At 46.6% G+C, this 9,517-nt stretch overlaps 1 long non-coding RNA gene across 1 annotated transcript; it reads right to left on the bottom strand.

Annotated features, from left to right (window-relative positions):
- Positions 1–3,292: 3,292 nt before the first annotated feature.
- On the bottom strand, positions 3,293–7,441 carry LOC122391194. The gene is made up of 3 exons (XR_006258343.1): positions 6,262–7,441; positions 4,850–4,990; positions 3,293–4,336 (listed from the first exon to the last, which is right to left on the bottom strand). It is a non-coding gene; the product is annotated as an uncharacterized LOC122391194 (long non-coding RNA).
- Positions 7,442–9,517: the final 2,076 nt, after the last annotated feature.

Raw genomic sequence — 9,517 nt, 5'->3', positions numbered from 1 at the left:
AGAACAGTTTTGGGACGTCACGGCCACGTTACAGAAACGTTGTGATGACATTCAAATGCATGGTCGGATGACGTTGTCACGCCGTTGTCTGGAGTCTACAAAATTACGTTGTCACAACGATAAATCGGGACGTTGTGGTAACCATTTGACAACGTGTAGTGTGCCACCTTTGAAAGATTTCCCATTTTATTTTTCCTAGGATAAGAAGCTTCTGTTTTTACCTAATATCGCAAAAAAAATCAAAAATGGGCCTGGAATAGTGCCTTTTTCGCCTAAAAGTTTATCGGTTTTTAGATATGTATAACAACTGTAGTGGGCTCACCTGCAAACAGGCGTCGGGCAACAATCGCGAATGCGGCGCACTTGTGACAATAAGCAAAGGTCATTATAGTGTTACGACCATACGACGTACGGGAATGAGTTATCAGCTGTCTAATCGTAGACAACACAATGTCGAGCCTTAAACTGTAAGCCCGTATTGGTATTGTTTCTTTTATTTGGCTGTCGAACATTATTTATGGTTTGAAATATGATTTTATGTAAAATAATTGATATGAAAAAGCCGTCTTATAAGTTACGACCCCATTTCACCACACGCAAGTGGCAGAAATGACAATGATCAGCTGACGCATTTTTCTTGGCCGAAGTCAGAGCGCGCGGCCCGACGCACCACGCGTATTTGGAAATTCCGACCTCGACGAGCATCAGAAGCCACCTAACAGGCGTGTTCGAAACCGCAGGAGATGATGATGAACGGGTTTATCGAAACTTGATTGGATGAGCATATCGGTAATAGCGATTTCAGTGTGTGCATTTATTGTTCATAGTGGTGTGAAATGTGGTTGGGGTACGACCGACAACCCGTCGGGGCGAATTTCGCACTGGGGTACTCAAAATTTGAAGAATTTAAGACGTTTCCATGAGTTTTGAAGGTATGGATAAGTTCTAAAAATCCGGTTCTCCTTATCTGGGCCATTAACTCCATACGGTCCAAGAAAGCTGGCACACTACCTTTAAACGACGTTGTAACAACGGCAAATTGTTAGCTGGGTAGGCCCTCCAAGGTTCATTTTTCTGTGAAATCTCCTCTGGCAGTGAGGGCGTTGCGAAGTTGCGACATCTGAAGACCGTGCAGAGGTTCACTTATGACCTCATGGGTCAGTGACCTGATCTGACCCGAAAATGCGGTTGGTGTCAAAAGATCCGGCTTGATTCAAAGGTCAGGTATGCAAAGCTTCAGCTCTCTATCACCGGCGTGTTCGGAGCTATCGCGAAAAAAAAACTATGGAGGGGCGGCACCCCCCCCCCCCATCGGCCGGTGAGGGTTGAGGCCCTCAGAGACCAGTACAGGGCCTGCAAAGGGCAGGATGAGACATTTAGATGCCGACTTGGGCCATCAGAGGCTAATGTGGGCCCTTACAGGCCAGCATGGGCCCTCAGAGGTCAGTGTGGGACCCTAAAATGCCGGCATGGGCCGGTGTTGGACCCCAGAGGCCAGCAGAAGGTCCTCAAAAACCAAGATGGGCCTCAGAGGCCAGCATCGGGTCTTCAGAATCCAGTGCAAGGCCCTCAGAGGTCAGTGTGGGACCGTAACAGACCGGCATGGGCGGGACCTGGAACCTAGAGACCAGCGGAAGGCCCTCATAGGCCAAAATGGGTCCTCAGAGGCCGATGCGGACCCTTAGAGACCGGCATAGGATCTTCAGAATCCAGTGTGGGGCCCTTAGAGGTCAATGTGGGACCCTAAAATACCAGCATGGGCCGGTGTTGGACCCCAGAGACCAGCAGCAGCCTCATACGCCCATGGAGGCTCATTGGTTGTTTGGGGGGGCAAATGATATGATGGCCCCCTGATTAGCCTTTGGAGGGGGGAAGGGCATGGCCCTGATCCCCCCTCTGCGACCGCCACTGCACTGAAAGTGGAAGGGTAAGGGCGGATACAGACATAGCTGGCCCCCAGCCTGTTTGAGCCGAGGCGGGGGCATGGTCACCCTGGCCCCCAGCTAGTACGCCTTTGACGAACTATGCCGACCCCAAGCAGATCCGGTCAAGCGTTGGTCGTTTGTATACGCATTCTCCTGCACCGTGCTAGTATTGTCTTATACCTTTTCAGTGCTCGCTGTCCCGTGCCTCGTATTCAACAAAATGCTGTCACCAGGACCCACAGTCTTGTCTCTGATATGGTTTCCTTCATTGAGTGAAGGAAATTGCGGTCAATAACGCTGTAGAAATAAAAGGGAGTCTTCATTAAAGGGCAAGCTGAATTGTTGTCAAGTTACCGGGTGGTAGCACTGGTACCTAGGTAAAGACAGACACTTAAGTCAGCAAAAAGTGGGGGGGCCAGTTAACATTGCTGGCCCCCCCCCCCACCTCCGAAAGTGGGGGGCCATGGCCCCCCCAGCCCCCCCTGTTCCTACGCCCAGGCCGTAGTCAGGGAGACACCGGTTGGTCACGTGACTCGGAAACAAAAATCAGCTGATAGAGTGGCGGAATTGACGTAATCAAACACGAATAATTCCGGACGATAGAGCGGCAATATAGAAGTTTTCTTCACAACAGGCAAATATTGCAATGTTTTATCATTCTATGATCAAGAAACGTTTATAAATCATATATTTCTTCGATGATCACTGCCGCAACCGACACGCACATGTCGTAGCCAGCGCATAAAGCTGTGCTTTGCGATATTAAATGTAAAGAGAAGCATTCTATATCTTGCTTCAACCTTCTACTTACGCGTTTATAATTACGACAGCGACACCATACGGCCTATCGACGCTATGCAACTCCATGGAGTGTCCGGCCGCACTCCGCCGAGTGTGCCGAGATCAGAGGCGGACCATCCGGGGCACGTCCAGCTGCACTGCCCGGTCGCTGGGAGGGCGACACCTAGCGCCGCTCTGGCCGCCCGCTTCCGCGCACAACTTAGCTACCTGGCTACGCCTGTGGGGGGGGGGGGAGGGAGAAAACCAACAACAGTCTGATGAGCCAATGGGGTCTGCGAGCCCGGAGCCGCGCCAATCATCGCCCTTCCGCGCGCAGACGGGAGCTAGAGCTATTCATCTCCTTTCCTGTTTTCGCTGGTCCGCCAGTCACCAGCATCGTTCCGTGCTCTCCATCGTCGCGATTCGGCCGTGTTGTCCTTTTGTGCGTCAGCAACAACAGTCAGAGAGAGAGAGAGAGAGGGAGAGAGAGAGAGAGAGAGAGAGAGAGAGAGAGAGAGAGAGAGAGAGAGAGAGAGAGAGAGAGAGAGAGAGAGAGAGTCTCGGATCACGCCAGACAAGACAGCCACATGGGTATCTATTGTTTATTTACTTTCCAGTGATCGTAGGCGTTTAGTTGTTTAAAATAGTGAAATATATCAACTTAAATTCACATATCGCTTTTGACTCATGGCCCGGCTGCTTGATTTTGCCACAGCGTACATAGTACATACACAGCCGATCTCGGTATGTTTCTGTTCCAGAACAGCAGCTGCAGTGGACACCAAAAATGCATTCATGTTCTGACAACTTATTCCAAAGATACACATATTTTACGACGAACGTTTTAGAGAAGGTATTTTTTTTTTCGCTCACAGATGCTCAGCAAGAAGCGCGCGATTGATTGCAACTAGCACGCTCACGATTTCTAATATAGCGCTGGCCAAAACCTGGCCCTTACATCCAAATATAATAATATTAATTCCAGTCTCTGTCCTATTTACTACTTATTAGCGCATCGAGAGTGAATGATACCACGGCATAACCGTCATATTACATAGCACAAATTGCGAGACGACGTCGAGACCCGTATCGGTGTATCCTTCACATCCGGTCGTCTCGCCTCCACTTTCAATCAGCCCTGACCAGGGGTGGACAATTGTGCCGAGTTGGGGTAGCACGAGCCTTCCCAATTCCACGCCGGCTGCGCCGGCTTGGCCTTGGAGCCGCACCAGACGGCGGAGGTCAAGGTCACCGCTAGGGCGGCGGCGGATTTGCTGCGCCCGTGCAACCCCAACTCGGCCTATTTCTCCACCCCTGACCCTGACACACCATCAACCAAGCCACGTCGGCTCCGACCATCTTGATCCCCGCACTGGAATCTGATGGCCGGCCCGTAATTTCATCCTATCCGTCAGCGCGCACTACACCCGAGCTCAGCCTAAAGTGCACTGTGCGGCCTTCTCCGGATGACGCCTCTGAGCATGGCGCTTGACTCGCACCTGAATGCATAGAGCCTCTTGTTCGTGTACGGCCATTATCATTTCAGGAATCGGATGGTCTCGGCGGTGGCGGCGCTGGTCACCGTGGAGCCGTTGAAGACACAGTCAGCTCGAGCACCCGCGACCAGTGACCTGTAAAGCAGCGAGTCGCGGCACATCACGACGACCGTCACGTTTCAGTCACGAAGGCCGTTATAGAAGTCACGCCGGCCGTCATATGCCAAACGCGGCGACCATCACATAGCAGTCACGGTGACCGTCACAGGTCACGACGGTCGTCAAATACCACTACGAGCCACGGCAACAACGACTCACAGCTCATGATTAACGTTTCCTGTCGCACACTCAGCTATAATAACATTATGTACATTAGCCTGTACACACATTTCTCACTCGACGAATCGAAATCCGAACCTCAGACCCATCATACGTCACGACACTTGCAGCGGCACCCGCATTTAGCAGACATCCCATCCCGGCAACACAAAAAGTTCCCCCGAGCCACCCACCTATAGGTGAGTGGTCCTTACAAGGACGCGGCGACGGGTCACACAATGCCATTACGTCACTGACCTAGTGACGTGGTACGACACAGCATGACCTGTGGTCTGTGAACGCCTTGGACTGGTCCACACAGTTACTGACCTGGAGATGATGTGATGATTTCTGGACAATGTGGCTGGATACACGCGCCACGTGGCTGGCCATCATAATGCTACTTCCTGCAGGTGACGTTCTACAGCTGGGATCAAACCACTGCCTCCTGAACCACTGCCAGCAATGAACCTGGTGGAAGATAATATGGTCAGAACTCAGAAACCACAAAGCATACCTACAATAGAAACGACAAAGCCAGCCACATGAACACAATGGCAGAATGTTATGCTAAGCTTATCATGTTTCCAAGACTTTTAGTTTCATCGACACATAAGACTGCAATTGTCTACGTTAAACTCATCACATAGGTATCTAACAAAGTACTGACTTCCTGAGAAAGCACAGAACTTGTTTAATTATCAAGCAGCCTTTGTCTCCGTATTCCTCACACATTGAACAGACGGTGGATGAGGTGATAACGGTGATTAAGCTCTGTGGAAAAGAAGAAGGAAATGAAGTCCATTTTATGCTAGAGTGTACCAAGCTAACAGAAGAAAGACAATGAAACCTAGCTCTACTGAGGCCATACGTGGAAGAACCCAAGGAGGTACTGAAAGCATTCCTCTTCAACGATGATAGAAAAGAGATGGAGCAGAACAAGGATGGACTCTACCTACCAGCTCTGGAGGCTGAGGAGAAAACTGGTGACAGAGGCGGGTGACGAGGAAAGGGCTTAACCAACATCCTAAGCTTATCCTACTAATACCCTCCCCCCCGACCTGTGTTTATAGGGCTACCAATGCAAAGGTGACAGCCCGACCACATCATCAGCATCAGCATCAGTCCTGTGACACTCACCAAACCCAGCTATTATGGCCATACTCCTGGGGGAGCTTCGGGCTTCCCACATAGGGTAGTTGTCTGTACAACCAGGAGCAGGATTGACCAGGATTGGCCAGAGGGGCAGGGCATGTATCTCATGATCGCTACACAAATATACTTTTTTAGTGATATAATGTTTTAATAGCTAATCCTTGTCAGCTTTTGTTGATTAATTTTCACAGCATCATTTATTTCCGGTAATTCAATTCTAACGCTCATTGCTGCAAGCTCCAAAGGCACCTACCTCAATGGCCATCCGAAGCAGGGGGTTGATACGCCGAGAAGAAGAGGATGGAATTGAGAGGGAGAACACCATGGAAGCGCGCAAAGAGAGAGCGGATGCACAAAATGAATCTAGGTATTAGGTTTATAAAGACTTACGGTAGACTACATACTTCGAAGGATTGGTAATTGAGGCATGACAAATCAATAAAAACAAACAATGTACGCCTTGCAGCTTGCAACAAACTCTGCACTGGTGATTTGCATCTCAACTAAACCATAGAACAAAAACTTAAAACAAAATCACCTAATATGGCACACGTAGCCTCTCACAATAAAACATTAAAAGTGCTTACCATAATACCACGGGAACCGTGTGACTGAAAAATGCCTAATACCTTGCCTAATACCACCAAATCCCCGACAACAAAATCAACAAAATACACAGAAACTAAAATAAAACTGAAGAGTGTTCTCAATTAGCAAAAGAAACGCCGTTAGACCAATCAAATGCAAGCACTGGCGTTTGCTAGCGAAAGCAGTACAGAAAACTGTGCGCAACTGTGGGTGATAATCATGGCCTGCAGTTTTCAACACCAAACCTCGTAAATGCCAGAGGTCATCATGCTTTACGACTTATATCAACAAATAGACAATTGAATTTTGTTTATTATTCATCTTGAAATAGACACCGCCATAGGCTTGTTTTTTAGTAATATTTCGTTAATTTCCATAGTGTAACCTTCAGCAGCATGAATGGCAATTCATTCTAGAACAAAAAATGTAATTTAACACCTTCTAAATTGCAATTAAATATACATATCTGGAAAGAAAATTAAATTTTGGTTATAATAAATAACTTTTGAAAGCATATGATTGACAGTTTGACCAAGAAGCAATGATTTCGTTCAGAAATGTTGGGTTCTCAAAAATCTAAGTTCGAAACTCGGAAGTAATTTGTCAAAATGCCAGAGGTCATAGAGCTTTAAACTTTCTGATTTCTAATAGTGTAGACAATTTTGTAAATTTTGGTAAATGTTTTAGACACCGCCATAGGCTAGTTTTTGAAAAATACTACATTTAGTGGAACAGGGTGACCAGGGACACCAATGGCGGATGTGTATTCAACATCATCTAAATTCAGTTTTTAACATTTAAAAGGCAACATAATGCACAGATTCTGAAAGATAATTTAAATTTGATGTTTTCTGACCATATTTAGAACCCCACATCACTGATATTAATCGATAATTTGTGGTAGAACAATGGCAGGTCCGGTAAGCTGAGAAGTTCAGCACTATGCTGATTTTGTTATTCAAGGAAACAATTTTTGCCCATGATATTACTTTTTCATTTTTGATTTTAAATTTTAAGAGTAGAAAAATAATGTTGTCCCTGACAAACCCCTAAAACCTTAGAACCATTATTTTCGAAATGGCGGAGTTGGACAAAAATTTATTTTCGTTGTTACTTTACAGATTTTGATAAGCTGTGCTCTCTGTACATAATTTAAAAATATATATTTGAATAATGAAATATATTGAAATATGTGGCATAGTTTTCTTTTTTTGGACTGAAGAGGTCAGCTGAAAATAGTGGTCAAAATACCTTAGTGTTGAAGCGGCAAACCGGTTTTACCTAGTTCTCTATATACCGTGGCCGTAGTCATCCCCATTGGGCCCTGCGTGCACGGTTCTCAGCGGGCGGCAGGGACAAATGACGTCACCGAGGGTGCACTTCGATCCTGGCTCGTAATGTCATAAATTGATGTTTCTCTTCATTAAAAGCCATTTAAAATCAAAGAACAGCAGTCAGTCTTTCATTTTTGTTCACTAACATCGGCTTTTGAATGCTTTTTGAGAAAAGAAATGCCTTTTAGTGTTTGCAGTGAATTAGTGGGGAGCGTCAAATCATTGCTGTGTTTTAGAGGACATTTTGACAGAATTGACGGCTCTGGCGCAGATGTTTCAAACAATAAGTTTTGAAAAACAGTTCTCCCTGCAGCGATCGCCAGCCATGTATAGCGATAGTGACTCTGACTCGTCTCTGACGCAATTCACCCAGAAGACACCGAGCACTCGCCTCCGATCACGCACAGTCCAAAAGAAGAACATGGGCGTACGATCGCAGCCTGTGACCAAACGGTCTTTCATTCCTGAATAGGTCATCACAGCCCCTTGCTGTAAGCAGTGTTCATGCATTTTCTTCAATGGAATGTAGGAGGTCTTCTCTCACATCTATCAGAATTTAAGCAGTATCTACAAAAAGAAATTCCTCTTCTAGCAGCAATTCAAGAAACGCATTTTCGGAACTCTGATCACTACAATTATGATGTCCCTGGATACACATTGTATAGACATGACATAAATATGCCAAATCGACAGGGAGGGGTTGCACTATATGTAGCGAACTCTCTTCCTCAGCGTCAAACAATCTTGGCTTCCACACTTAATGTGGTAGCGGTAACAATTTCCTTGTTTAATCGAGAGGTTTTGGTCGCATCGGTGTACTTGCCACCCAACTCAAACATTGTTAACCGTGATACCATAAATGCTCTGTTTAGACAAATGCCTGAACACTGTTTGATGCTAGGCGATTTCAACGGCCACAGTCCATTATGGGGCAGCCAACAGCTAACTCCAAGAGGGCGGATCATAGAGACTGAACTCAACCGCCAATCTCTTATAACTATGAATGATGGAACTCCGACTTTCATCAGCCACAGCTATCATACAACATCCTCCATTGACCTATCAATCTCTTCCCCCAGAATAGCCCCGCTTTTCAAATGGAATGTTTCACCAGACCCCCTTTTCTCAGACCACTTTCCTATAACCATTGAGCTTGCCAACGCCACACCACTGTCCCCTATAATTGAACGCAAAATATGGAAAACGGGTAAGGCTGATTGGAAAGCATTTAACGCGAGTGTCAACCGTCATTCCCCTTACAGCATGACCCGTACGATATCGAACTTCATAAACGCAGTAAGGGCTTCAGCCAGTGAAACGATAAAAGAAAAAACCATCAAAGTCGGTGGCCCAAATTTACCTAAAAATCCACCCTGGTGGAATTGGAAATGTCAGCGAGCCAAGGCTTTGCGGAAAAGGGCATACAAGCAATTTCAAAGGTGTATCTGTGATAGACACGCCCACCTCTATTCAGCAGCACGAAAAGAATGTGCTGAAATTATATATAAGGAAAAAAAGGAAGCATGGGAAAATTACGCTGCTAAGTGTAACCGATTCACCCCCCTCAGCGAGATATGGTCCCAAGTTCGGTCATTTGCTTCCAGAAGAACCGCTCCACGCCCCTTCCCCCAACTGCGTATAAACAACACGTTCATAACGGCCCCGCCTGAAGTCGTAAATGCTCTCGCTAGACAGTTTGCAGCCGCTTCCTCGACAGAGATTTACGATCCAAATACTCATCGAATCCTTATCAGCCAAACCAATAATCTTGATTTTTCCTCAGCTAATACTGAGTCCTATAACGTTCCTTTTACCCTTCGCGAACTTAAATTATCTTTGGCAAAGGCCAGCCCCAAGACGTCGGTAGGCCCTGATGGTCTTCCTTACGCATTTTACATCAACCTAGACGAACTAAACCTAT

This window comes from Amphibalanus amphitrite, unplaced genomic scaffold (assembly GCF_019059575.1).
Source record: "Amphibalanus amphitrite isolate SeventyFive unplaced genomic scaffold, NRLGWU_Aamphi_draft 000000F_arrow, whole genome shotgun sequence".
Classification (NCBI taxonomy): Eukaryota; Metazoa; Arthropoda; class Thecostraca; order Balanomorpha; family Balanidae; genus Amphibalanus; species Amphibalanus amphitrite.
Note: the sequence above shows the minus strand (reverse complement) of the source record. Positions and strands in the feature narration are given on the sequence as shown.